Below are 12,450 nucleotides of genomic sequence, written 5' to 3'. Positions count from 1 at the left end.
TATGGTATTTATTTTGTAATTGATAATGAAAAAGCATAAAACTGAAAACACCATCCTTGCCGTCTGTATTTTGAATGTAATTTTTTTATGCGACCAGTTTCGACGTTTCACTACGCCATCTTCAGTGCTCCTAACCGATGCACAGGTGAAATCAAACCTCATGTGCATCCGAAATAGGGACCAGCATTAAGTTAGTGGTATTCATAGGGAAGTAAATCCAGCTTCGCATCTCACCTCATGCGAGATAATCGCTCGATGAACAGTATCGAAAGTAACCTCATGATTTATCATATAATGGAAAAGGGACGCTGTATAGACATGTACAAAGGCACCGAAATTCATGCCCACCTGAAAAATCTAGGAAAAGCATGCTCAACGAGCAGCCGACACTAAGAAACACCAGTTTCCTGGAGACATGTTTCGTTGTTATTGAGGGTTATTGATAGCCTTCGTTAAAGGCACTCCGAAGTTTCAAGTATTACTAAATATGCTCTTACATTGAAAGCAGTGCGCGTTGCATGCTGGGCACCTCTACTGTTCCCTGTGTTCTAATTCTCGTCCGCCGTTGGTCCGCAGCTCGTGGTCGTGCGGTAGCGTTCTCACTTCCCGTGCCCGGGTTCCCGGATTCGATTCCCGGCGGGGTCAGGGATTTTCTCTGCCTCGTGATGACTGGGTGTTGTGTGATGTCCTTAGGTTAGTTAGGTTTAAGTAGTTCTAAGCTCTAGGGGACTGATGACCATAGATGTTTAGTCCCATAGTGCTCAGAGACATTTGAACAATTTTTTTCGTCCACTGTTGCCAGAGGATGGAAATTAACCATTGACAAGGACGCGCTTTCCATTGCAACTATTTTAGAATTTCACTAAAACTAAACAATTGCTTTTAGCTTTTCACTGTGAAATTGTTGAATTATAAATTTCATACCTATCAAAGAACAATTATTGTTAATGCTAACCATACCAATACTTATAGCTTACAGTCATGTACGTTTTTCCAAATCATGGGACGGCCGTTTTTCTAATGATATTATTGGGCACATCACTTTTAAAACTACCCGATTTTTCTTACTTAATAACTTGACTTTGATTCACCAAGCATAATACAAGATATATTTTTAGTTTTATTTTTTGTGTCATCTGTACTTACATCGGAAATGTGTAAACCGAAATTTCTTAATGTCTAGGTTCAGGCTTTGCAAAGTATTTAAACATTAATTGTATCATTACGTACATTATTTGATCCTACTTGCAATTTTAGAATCTCCATTATCACAGTCTTCCGACAGTAACAACGAAGTCATAATAATTATTAATCCGTTGCACAGGTAAGTGGTCAGAAATACTGTACGCTGCAATGCTACATGTCGTATTTACATGTCGTAGTTACTCATACGGGTGTATTTTTGGACCTGGAGCGGGACGGGGACGTCGTTTGAATGGCACCTCGAGAAAATCCGCCTTCCACTGTTGTGGAGCAGGAGTTGATTTAACATTTGAAATCCGTAATTACTGTTTATAGTCCTCCATTTACTTGTGTTGATCATTTCTCTTTGCAGCTTCAGTATTTGCTAAGTTTATTTGCGGCATACGAAAGTCGCATTTCGTTTCCAGTTGTTCCACAAGAGATTAGTGATGATTTGGAGAAAACAGGAGATGAATTATTAGATTTTTACACTGACCTGGAAGGCTTGCAGTCAAGTAACATAGTAATAACAGGTAACATACTACCATCATTTAGTAAAATCATTGGGGCAAACGACAGCAAACCTGTTATGCAAATTAATTTGTGGAATCAATGAGACGGGAGACACGTCATCAGACTTTCGGAAGAATATCTGCGAAGAGAGGTAAAAGAGAGACATATTTTCCAATCAGGTTGATAGCTCATGCATCCATGTTACAGAATGAAAAAATAATGTGATATTCTGTTGGATGACAATCAGTTTGGTTTCAGGTAAGGTATAGGAACGAGAGCGTTTGACAATGGTCACAAACCTAAATACAGGGTGATTCAAAAAGAATACCACAACTTTAAAAATGTGTATTTAATGAAAGAAACATAATATAACCTTCTGTTATACATCATTACAAAGAGTATTTAAAAAGGTTTTTTTCACTCAAAAACTTCAGAGATGTTCAATATGGCCCCCTCCAGACGCTATAGCTGTAGTGGACTGACAAGGCAGCCAGTCCACAGTGAAGTAACCGAAAGGGCACGCGTCAACTCACGCCGTCTGGCGTTAAGTCTGGAACAGGATTCGTAATGAATGTGATAAAGAAAAGAACGTAGCTACTAGAACACTTAACTTTTATATTGTCCTTTGGTATACAGCATTCTGGATGATACAAGTGAGACTCTATCTTGAGGTACATGCAACGTTACAAATCGTTAATGGCGCCTTGCTAGGTCGTAGCCATTAACTTAGCTGAAGGCTATTCTAACTGTCTCTCGGCCAATGAGAGAAAGGCTTCGATCAGTGTAGTCGCTAGCAATGTCGTCGTACAACTGGGGCGAGTGCCAGTACGTCTCTCGAGACCTGCCGTGTGGTGGCGCTCGGTCTGCGATCACTCAGTGGCGACACGCGGGTCCGACATGTACTAATGGACCGCGGCCGATTTAAGCTACCACCTAGCAAGTGTGGTGTCTGGCGGTGACACCACACGAGCAATATCAACCCGATACTCCAACTCGTTCCACACTCTCTGTAGCATATCAGGCGTATCAGTTTGGATAGCTGCTGTTATTTCTCGTTTCAAATCATCAATGGTGGCTGGGAGAGGTGGCCGAAACACCATATCCTTAACATACCCCCATAAGAAAAAATCGCAGGGGGTAAGATCAGGGCTTCTTGGAGGCCAGTGATGAAGTGCTCTGTCACGGGCTGCCTGGCGGCCGATCCATCGCCTCGGGTAGTTGACGTTCAGGTAGTTACCTTTTTCGTAGGACTCTCCATACAGTTGATTGTGGAATTTGCAGCTCTCTGCTAGCTCTGCGAGTCGATTTTCCTGGGCTGCGAACAAATGCTTGCTGGATGCGTGCTACATTTTCATCACTCGTTCTCGGCCGTCCAGAACTTTTCCCTTTGCACAAACACCCATTCTCTGTAAACTGTTTATACCAACGTTTAATACACCACCTATCAGGAGGTTTAACACCATACTTCGTTCGAAATGCACGCTGAACAACTGTCGTCGATTCACTTCTGCCGTACTCAATAACACAAAAAGCTTTCTGTTGAGCGGTCACCATCTTAGCATCAACTGACGCTGACGCCCAGTCAACAGCGCCTCAAGCGAACAAATGTACAACTAAATGAAACTTTATAGCTCCCTTAATTCGCCGACAGATAGTGCTTAGCTCTGCCTTTTGTCGTTGCAGAGTTTTAAATTCCTAAAGTTGTGGTATTCTTTATGAATCACCCTGTATATTTTAAGACAATTTTTTATGGTTTATTAAACTAGAAAAAGTGTTCAGTAACGTAAAGTGGTGCAAGTTATTTGAAATCCTCAGAAAAATAGATATAAAAAACAGAGAAAGACAGGTAATATACAATACGGACACTAAGGTACAATAAGAGTGGAATATCAAGAGAAGAAGAGCTCGGCTTTTAAATGTTTTAAGACAGAGATGCTGTATTTTTTCTCCACTGTTTCATCTAACAAACAAGCAATGAAAGATACAATACGAACGTTCGTAATGGGGACTATTTTCTGCTAGAATGCTGTGTACCATTACTACTCGCCACTGAGAGTGTTTTTAACTTAATGCGACTTCAGCAAACATTCGACGGCGCACATTAATATGGTCGGCTTGGAAAAAGAACAGAGGTGGAAAAACGGCACTTTGTTCCTTATATTTTTATGACCGCTACCGTGCGTGTTTCACTGGTTTTGGTGAGACGATTTTAACGTTTCCAGCCTAAGACCTTTGAACCTCAAAACACGTTACTGTTACGCCAACATTAGCCTAGCGTGCTTGTAATAAAATCACAGTCAAATGCGGTTTATCGATAAAACATATACTGTTGATGAAAGTGTAAAGGCGATCATATGTGCGCGAAGAGTTATTAGTTTATAGCCTTAGCCACAGTTGTGGTTTCTGACAGTTCCATTTGCTGTTGGTTTATTGCAGCAAGTTACCAACACCATCACCAAGAAAATCACGGTAATCGTCGCTTTTGGTCCTATGTGTTGCGAGCACAAACGCATCTCCTTCGTCAGCGCCGAGCGTGGCAGGTGTGCGGTTTTGGGCGTCTTGTCACGAGCCACGCGGCTCCCTTCGTCGTAGTTTCGAGTCCTCCCTCGGGCATGGGTGTGTGTGTGTTGTCCTTAGCGTAAGTTAGTTTAAGTTAGATTAAGTAGTGCGTAAGCTTAAGCTTAGGAACCGATCACCTCAGCAGTTTGGTCCCGTGAGCTCTTACCACATATTTCCAATTTTTTTTTCTTCGTTAGTATACTCCGATAACGCTAGACCATCGAGATCAAAGTCTGTTTCTTTCAGCCCACTAACAACGGGTCCGCACCTACTCATATCGCCCAAATAGTTGATATATGCAGAGCTTAGCTAGAAATGAAAGAGCGATTCGAGGCGCTTCAGTCCGGAACCGCGCTGCTGCTACGGTCGCAGGTTCGAATCCTGCCTCGGTCATGGATGTGTGTGATGTCATTAGGTTAGTTACGTTTAAGTAGATCTAATTCTAAGGGACTGATGACCTCAGATGTTAAGTCCCATAGTGCTTGGAGCCATTTGAACCAAAAGTGGGAGCTCTAGATGGCCAAGCGTTTAGAAAAGGAAAAGATGTATATGTCCGGTGAGGGTTGAGTGAGGCAACAATCTTATCCAAAAATTTCTCCTGTTAACTGACTCCCGCCGAGGACGAACAAATCCCCGACGAATGTTTTGAAGATGACGGAATGGCATCATGCACTATTAAAGTGATTCCCCCCTCCCCCCGCCAAGTAAAAAATCCAGTCACTAGTGTGACCCTTCGAGGTGTATTTTAATCTTCAGTAAATAATTTGATTAAAAAGCTTTGAAACTACTCTTACCTCACAGAGAGAGAAAAAGAAATCTCATTCCGAGAAGAGTGCATCAAAATAAGTTCCATTCCCCATATTTGATGAAATGACGTGTTACTCTTGGTTTGCTGGCGCACTGTGCAATAAGAGAGAAGCTTTTATGATTGTAAATCAAGTTTGTTATGTTACATAAAGCTTAAAACCACTAAGTAATTGTAAAAATGCGACGTTTTGTAGCATGTGAAAGATGCCAAGAAAATTATTGCTTCCCCTGTTTTTACAATGAATATCAACCCAGCACCTACAAATCATTAATTGTAAAATAAGAAAAGTATGTAATTTTATATATGAAATCTTCGCGTACGTCTTACAACCGTTCCTGCAAATTTGATTGCAATCCTAAAACCTCATTGACCTTCCCTTTTACTGTATTTTATGAAATATTAATACATATACTGAGCATTATTGTGGTTTAATTGCATTTTAAGCAACGTATAAATTGAACATAAAAATATTTACAGAAGGAATTGAACCTAGAACCCTCGGATTTCAGTCCTGCAATCTTTCCGCTTTGACAGCCGCTTCCTGATACTGAAGTTATCACAAAAGACCCACACTACTCTCGGCCCGCGCCAAAAACATTACTTCTTGTAAACGCTTGGCTATATCAAGCTCCAACTTCTCACACTTCCATTTTTCACGAAGCCCTGCATCTACCACGAATTTGTAAGAAATGGATAATAACAAGCATGTGCGGTCCCTCTGGTCAGTGAAAATAGTCCTTTTTGACGTTTGCTATGTCTTTCCGTCCCACTGGCTGACGGCACTTTTTCCAATACCCGTTCTTCCTAATTACCTCAAACATTCTCTTAGGCATTGCTTCTATTACGATTAGTGAAACTGTCGCTCACTCTTCTCGTCGTTCTATTCAGCTCACACAGGGCCTCAAAGTGTCTACCATTGCGACAAACAGGTCTTGCAAGTATTCCCCAAAGTTTTTCCACGATGCTACAATCTGGGCTACGTGCAGGTCAGGCCAAGACATCGATATCTTTAACTTCAAACGACTTTTTTTTTGTAGCAGAAAGATACACAGATGCAATATCCTGTAGAAACATTATACTTCAGTCCCTTGGTCCTTACACATTGTTATCCATCCTAGCTTCTCCATGTACGTCATACAGGTCATTATAGTGTTCAGTCAAGAGAAACGTGACTTACGTTTAGCGCTCAAGGCTTCCTAAACCATATTAGTTTCATCCCCAAAATTTGTGTTCATTCATACCAACTGCTCTTTCCTCAGATCATACCACTAATGTTGAAGGCCATCCGGCCATCCGGCCGATGACTTCTCGTCATCACTGAGGATCTCTTTATCCCATTACGATGTCCATGAGATATGTTTTTCGGAAAAATCCATTATAACATTTTTATGTTTGAGGGTTGGAGCGGGTTTCTGCAGCAGTTTCTTGAATGTAAGATGTTCGTCAACTGATAAAATTTATAGTGCACGTGAGTCAGCTACTGGAAGCTCTAAATCAGCAAAAATTGAGAAAAATAATGTTTAATGAAATGTATGATGAGATAAAAGAAATAATTCAGGATGTAGGTTGCAGTAGGTACTGGGAGATGAAGATGCTTGCACAGGATAGAGTAGCATGGAGAGCTGCATCAAACCAATCTCAGGACTGAAGACCACGACAACAGTGAGGGGACATGAAAATTTAATAGTCATGGGTGACTGGAACTCTATAGTAGGAAAAGCAAGGGAAGGAAACGTAGTAGGTGAATATGGGATGGGAGTAAGGAATGAAAGAGGAAGCCGCCTGGTAGAATTTAGCACAGAGCATAACTTAATCATAGCTAACACTTGGTTCCAGAATCGTAAACGAAAGGTGTATACATGGAAGAAGCCTGGAGATACTGGAAGGTCTCAGATAGACTTTATAATGCTAAGACAGAGATTCAGGAACCAGGTATTAAATTGTATGACATTCCCAGGGGCAGGCGTGGACTCTGACCACAATCTATTGGTTATGAAGTGTAGATTAGAACTGAAGAAACTGCAAAAATCTGGGAATTTGAGGAGATGAGACCTGGATGAAGTGAAATAACCAGAGGTTGTAGAGAGCTTCAGGGAGAACATTAGGAAACGATTGACAAGAATGGGGTAAAGAAATACAGTAGAAGAAGAATGGGTAGCTTTGAGAGATGAAACAGTGAAGGCACAAGAGGATCAATTTGGTAAAACGACGAGGGCTAGTAGAAATCCTTGGGAAACAGAAGAGATATTGAATTTAATTGATGAAAGGAGAAAATATAAAAATGCAATAAACGAAGCAGGCAAAAAGGAATACAAACGTCTCAAAAATGAGATCGACAGGAAGTGCAAAATGGCTAAGCAGGGATGGCCAGAGGACAAATGTAAAGATGTAGAGGCGCGTATCACTAGGATTAAGATAGATATTGTCCACAGGAAAATTAAAGAGACCTTTGGAGAAAAGAGAACCACTTCGACGAATATCAAGAGCACAGATGGAAACCCAGTTCTAAGCAAAGAAGGGAAAGCACAAAGGTGGGAGGAGTATATAGACGGTCTATACAACGGCGATAATCTTGGGGGAAATGTTATAGAAATGGAAGACAATGTTGATGACGATGAAATAGGAGATATGATAGTGCGTGAAGAGTTTGACAGAGCACTGGAAGACCTAAGTCGAAACAAGGTCCCGGGAGTAGACAACATCCCATTAGAACTACTGACAGCCTTGGGAGAGTCAGGCCTAACAAAACTCTACCATCTAGTGAGCAAGATGTATGAGACAGGCGAAATACCCTCAAACTTCAAGAAGAACGTAATAATTCCGATCCCAAAGAAAGCAGGTGTTGACAGATGTGAAAATTACCGAACTATCAGTTTAATAAGCCACATATGCAAAATACGAACACGAATTCTTTACAGACGAATGGAAAACCTGGTAGAAGCCGACCTCGGGGAATATCAGTTTGGATTCCGTAGAAATGTTGGAACACGTGAGGCAATATTAACCCAACGACTTATCTTAGAAAATAGATTAAGGAAGGGCAAACCTACATTTCTAGCATTTGTAGACTTAGAGAAAGCTTTTGACAATGTTGACTGGAATACTCTCTTTCAAATTCCGAAGGTGGTAGGGGTAAAATACAGGGAGCGAAAGACTATTTACAATTTGAACAAAAACGAGATGGCAGTTATAAGAGTCGAGGGGCATGAAAGGGAAGCATTGGTTGGAAAGGGAGTGATCCAGGTTTGTAGCCTATCCCCGATGTTATTCAATCTGTATATTAAGCAAGCAGTAAAGAAAACAATAGAAAAATTCGGGGTAGGAATTAAAATCCATGGAGAAGAAACAAAAACTTTGAGGTTCGCCGATGAAACTGTAATTCTGTCAGAGACAGCAAAGGACCTGGAAGGGCAGCTGAACGGAATGGACAGTCCCTTGAAAGGAGGATGTAAGATGAACATCAACAAAAGTAAAACGAGGATAATGGAATGTAGTCGAATTAAATCGGGTGATGCTGCGGGAATTAGATTAGGAAATGAGAGGCTTATAGTCGCTAATGACCATAGCAGATTTGCGCCCTAAAAACAAAAAAAAAAAACGATAGCTGCTTTCCGCATGGCATTGTCGCAACCGCCTCAGACACTAGCGGTGTCTGTTTGATATCTGCAGGAAAGGCACGTACGCAGACATTAAAACAGCAAAGAGCAGACTGCGTTTATACCGAGCTCCGCCCTTTACCATCTGAATCGTTGATATCATGTTATATGCTGTAATACTGACTTGAAGTGCGATAACATTTGAATGCAATTGTCGGTATACTAGATATCATACTATTATATATAAATTGTGCACAACTATTCCAACCGACAGTATTAAATTTCCTGCAAACATCTATGCTTTATGGTCATTTTCACCACTGTAGTACCTGAAATCCTGCACAGAGCGTTCAGGCCAATCAAGAAATATAAGCTCTATATAGAACGGACCGTGTGTCCACCGGCAGGCACACGGCGTCAGGCGTTAGACTCTGCTACGTCACGCGACAGCCTCGCAGCAGTTGACGCCCTCTGAGCCCGCCTCTGCCCTTTAGCTGAGTTCACAGTGACAGCAGCCACATTACTGCTGTAGAGGCCGATCGCTTATGGATGTCAAAGCCGCCCGGGGGCCTTTACAGGCGGCGTTACGGCCGCGTTAAAGAACCTCGTGCAGGACAGACGAGCTGGTGTATGCGAGGCGCCAGCCTGCAACAGGTGAGCGAGGTCACCCCCCTGCCACTTTGTCTCGAGTCGCTCCCGACCCGCTCTGTGACTGCGAAGAGGGCCTTGGCAAGTATCGTAAGCGTGCGGAGACGGTGGCCGTGTGAGCGCTTCTGTATAAAGAACGACTGAGTGGGCACATTTCTGCTGTACACCAGGTCTCATGAGCCTGTTACTAGCCAAAGTTCGAGCGGTGCTCGCAGAGGTTTAATTGACATCCCGAAAAAATCGAACCGTGGCTTTGTGTAACTTGATGTTAGAGCTTTACTTTTCAATATGGAATGTCTTAGCAAGCGAGGAGTTGTTGGTGGTAAGGTGCCATGGCACAAAAACATAACACGTCACCCAGAGAAGACTTCATTCAACATGTTGGAAAAAAAGAAAAGAAGAACTTGTTTTCTTTTAGACACGTGAATGTACATCGCATATTAATATAAGAAAACAAGCAAGGAGATTTAATGTTTGAAAATTGAGACATTTTCGGTTGAGGTTTACTATCGTAACATAGAGCCTCTGTCTCAAATAATGGGAATAAAATGCATTATGGACTCAGGCCTTACAAAGAACGACAGATATCAGTAAACACATGTTCCTAAGAGGAAATGCACTAGTTGTTGTTAAACATTTAGTAAACGCATCTCTGGAGCCGAGCGACCGCCTCGGGCAAGGACGTGTGCGATGTCCTTAGGTTAATTAGGTTTAATTAGTTCGAAGTTCTAGGCGACTGATGACCTCAGAAGTAAAATCGAATAGTGCTCAGAGCCATTTGAACCATTTTGAGATAACGCATCAACTGACACCTATAAGCCAACCAAAAGAACTCGTGAGAAATATAACTTTCAGAGAAATACCACTTGAACTATTTAAGTTGGATACAAATAGCTCAAGCTTGTTCCATAAAATAATGTATAAATAAAATTTAAACAATTTCCACTGAAATAGCAAGCAGTAAAATTAATCCTGAGCCTAAAAATTAATTAATTGTGGCCAATATAAGTACAATTCATGAATTACGAACTGGGCTCAAACCTGATACACCTAAATCACTGTGGCATAAAAAGATAGAAACCCCTATCAGTGTAAATGAGCCAAATTGGAAGTCTTTGAATAAAATCGGATTTAGCTCAGAAATAAAGCACGCACTATTAAGAGCCCTGTGGCACAACACGTAACTCCAAATAACAGTTCACCCAGAATACACGTTATGTGCTCGCCAAAGAATGCAAACCAGAGCCTTGCCTGTGAATTCTGTAGCAACAAGTGACAGATCAAGTTCCAGGGCCATCTCGTATGAAATCCGATCAAAGTGCTTCTCGCAAATGTAATTTGGCCCAATAGACAATCGTAAAACCGCCCCAGATGGTATGCCATCTTGGTATGTGCCCATAATGTCCATATCCCACATAACTGCCAGCACATGCCCTTGGATGACCATAGTGCAGGAATCGGTGATAAACGACTCTGTACGAGCTCACACTCATCGCCGTTGTGTCGGCGCAGTAGAGACAACTGTGTCCTCTGGAGGGGACGCGAAGGACGTGGTTGCTCAGTTACACAGCAAAGAGATTACATCACGCTTTCGATATCTTTCAGAAGCTGCACACGTTTCACATTTTGGCAGTTTCTTCATACGGGTTGACAACTTGTTAAGATCGTGGTCGTAAAAATATATATTTTGGCAGTTGAGAAAACTTTTTACATCAAAACTAAACTCGTCGTCAATCTACAAATACCTGCCATGCAATAGTTTCTTTACCCGATTAAATAAGTTAGTGATTACCTGCCATGAGGATAGTGGCCGGGCGAAAACTGGTGGCCCAAAAGCGCCGAATGTGTGGCTCTGAAGTGCAGAATGAGCTGAGGTGGCCTGATAGAGTACAAAACGCCTTCGTGGAAAGCTTGCTATCATGCTTCATAAACTCTTCAGGATATTTTGGTTGTTTATTCGTATGACACTTTGCCGCTTACGAGCATAATCTGTTGGAATCGCATCACGGCAACACCAAAGAACACTTAGCACTTCATTGCTCGAAATGAGTCTTCGCCGTTTTGGGGAACGGTTTATCTTACATCTGTTGAATGCTTGGTCTGCTCCTTTGTTTCGAAGTCATATTGATACACCCAACAACTGTATCTCGTGGTTATCTTGTTATATATGTCATCTGGCATGGCCTCACACATCTACAACATTTCCGCTGCCATGTTCTGTGGGCTGTATTGAACGGGAGGGGCCAGTGGTGGAACCCAGCAGAAGGCGACATGTCACGTTCAAAATATCTTGGAAGGCAGAAAATTATTTATACCGATCCTCCATTCCATTTTCCTCTCGACTGTGATGCGCCCGTCTTGCAACGACATCTCTTCCACCTTCTTTACGATTCATGGCTGTTGACAGAGATAGGGGTACGCCATACGTGGTAGCGTATGCGTCTCCATGCCCCTGTGTCATACGTTGGTTAATTGTAGTCGTACTCTTGCATTGACAGTTGCAGCATTCTTCCAATCAAATGGAGTAAAATAGGTAGCGCACGATGCTCCACTTTATGAGTGTGGTGCACTGGCTCCTGCTGCGGTGTTTTACGCTACTATGGCGAGGGTGTAACAGTGTATCTGTAAACACTAGTTTTCATCCAACGCTCCATGCTTGTGCAAGTCTCTTTATCTCTGCATAGATCTTAACTCATAAACTTGAACCTGATGAGTGTAGTCCAGCTTGGGTATCCCTGTACAAATATTGCTCTCACATTTCCATTAATTATCAAATTTAGTATGCCTTGGCACTTCAGGAGTCGCCGTATCGATTGACACCATATTTCAGTTTGGTTGTGCCATGTTTTCTTTCTTCTACAGTTTGATTCATCACTTCTGCATTATGCGGTTTACCCATCTAACCTTCAGCGTCTGTCTGTAACACTACGTTTCAAAACCTCTTATTCTGCTCTTGCCTTAATAGGTTTGGGAATGGAGTTTTATGATCCGGTGCGAAGCTATGTAACAGATTACCGGTCGACATCAGACAGGAAACTTAAAATCCTCAGATATTAAGAAAGTGTAGCCGATTCATTAATTTATATCTCATACTCAGTGCAACGCAGACGAGTAGTACAGTCACATGCAGTACTAAAATGTCAA

Source organism: Schistocerca nitens, chromosome 4 (assembly GCF_023898315.1).
Source record: "Schistocerca nitens isolate TAMUIC-IGC-003100 chromosome 4, iqSchNite1.1, whole genome shotgun sequence".
NCBI classification, from domain to species: Eukaryota; Metazoa; Arthropoda; class Insecta; order Orthoptera; family Acrididae; genus Schistocerca; species Schistocerca nitens.
Note: the sequence above shows the minus strand (reverse complement) of the source record.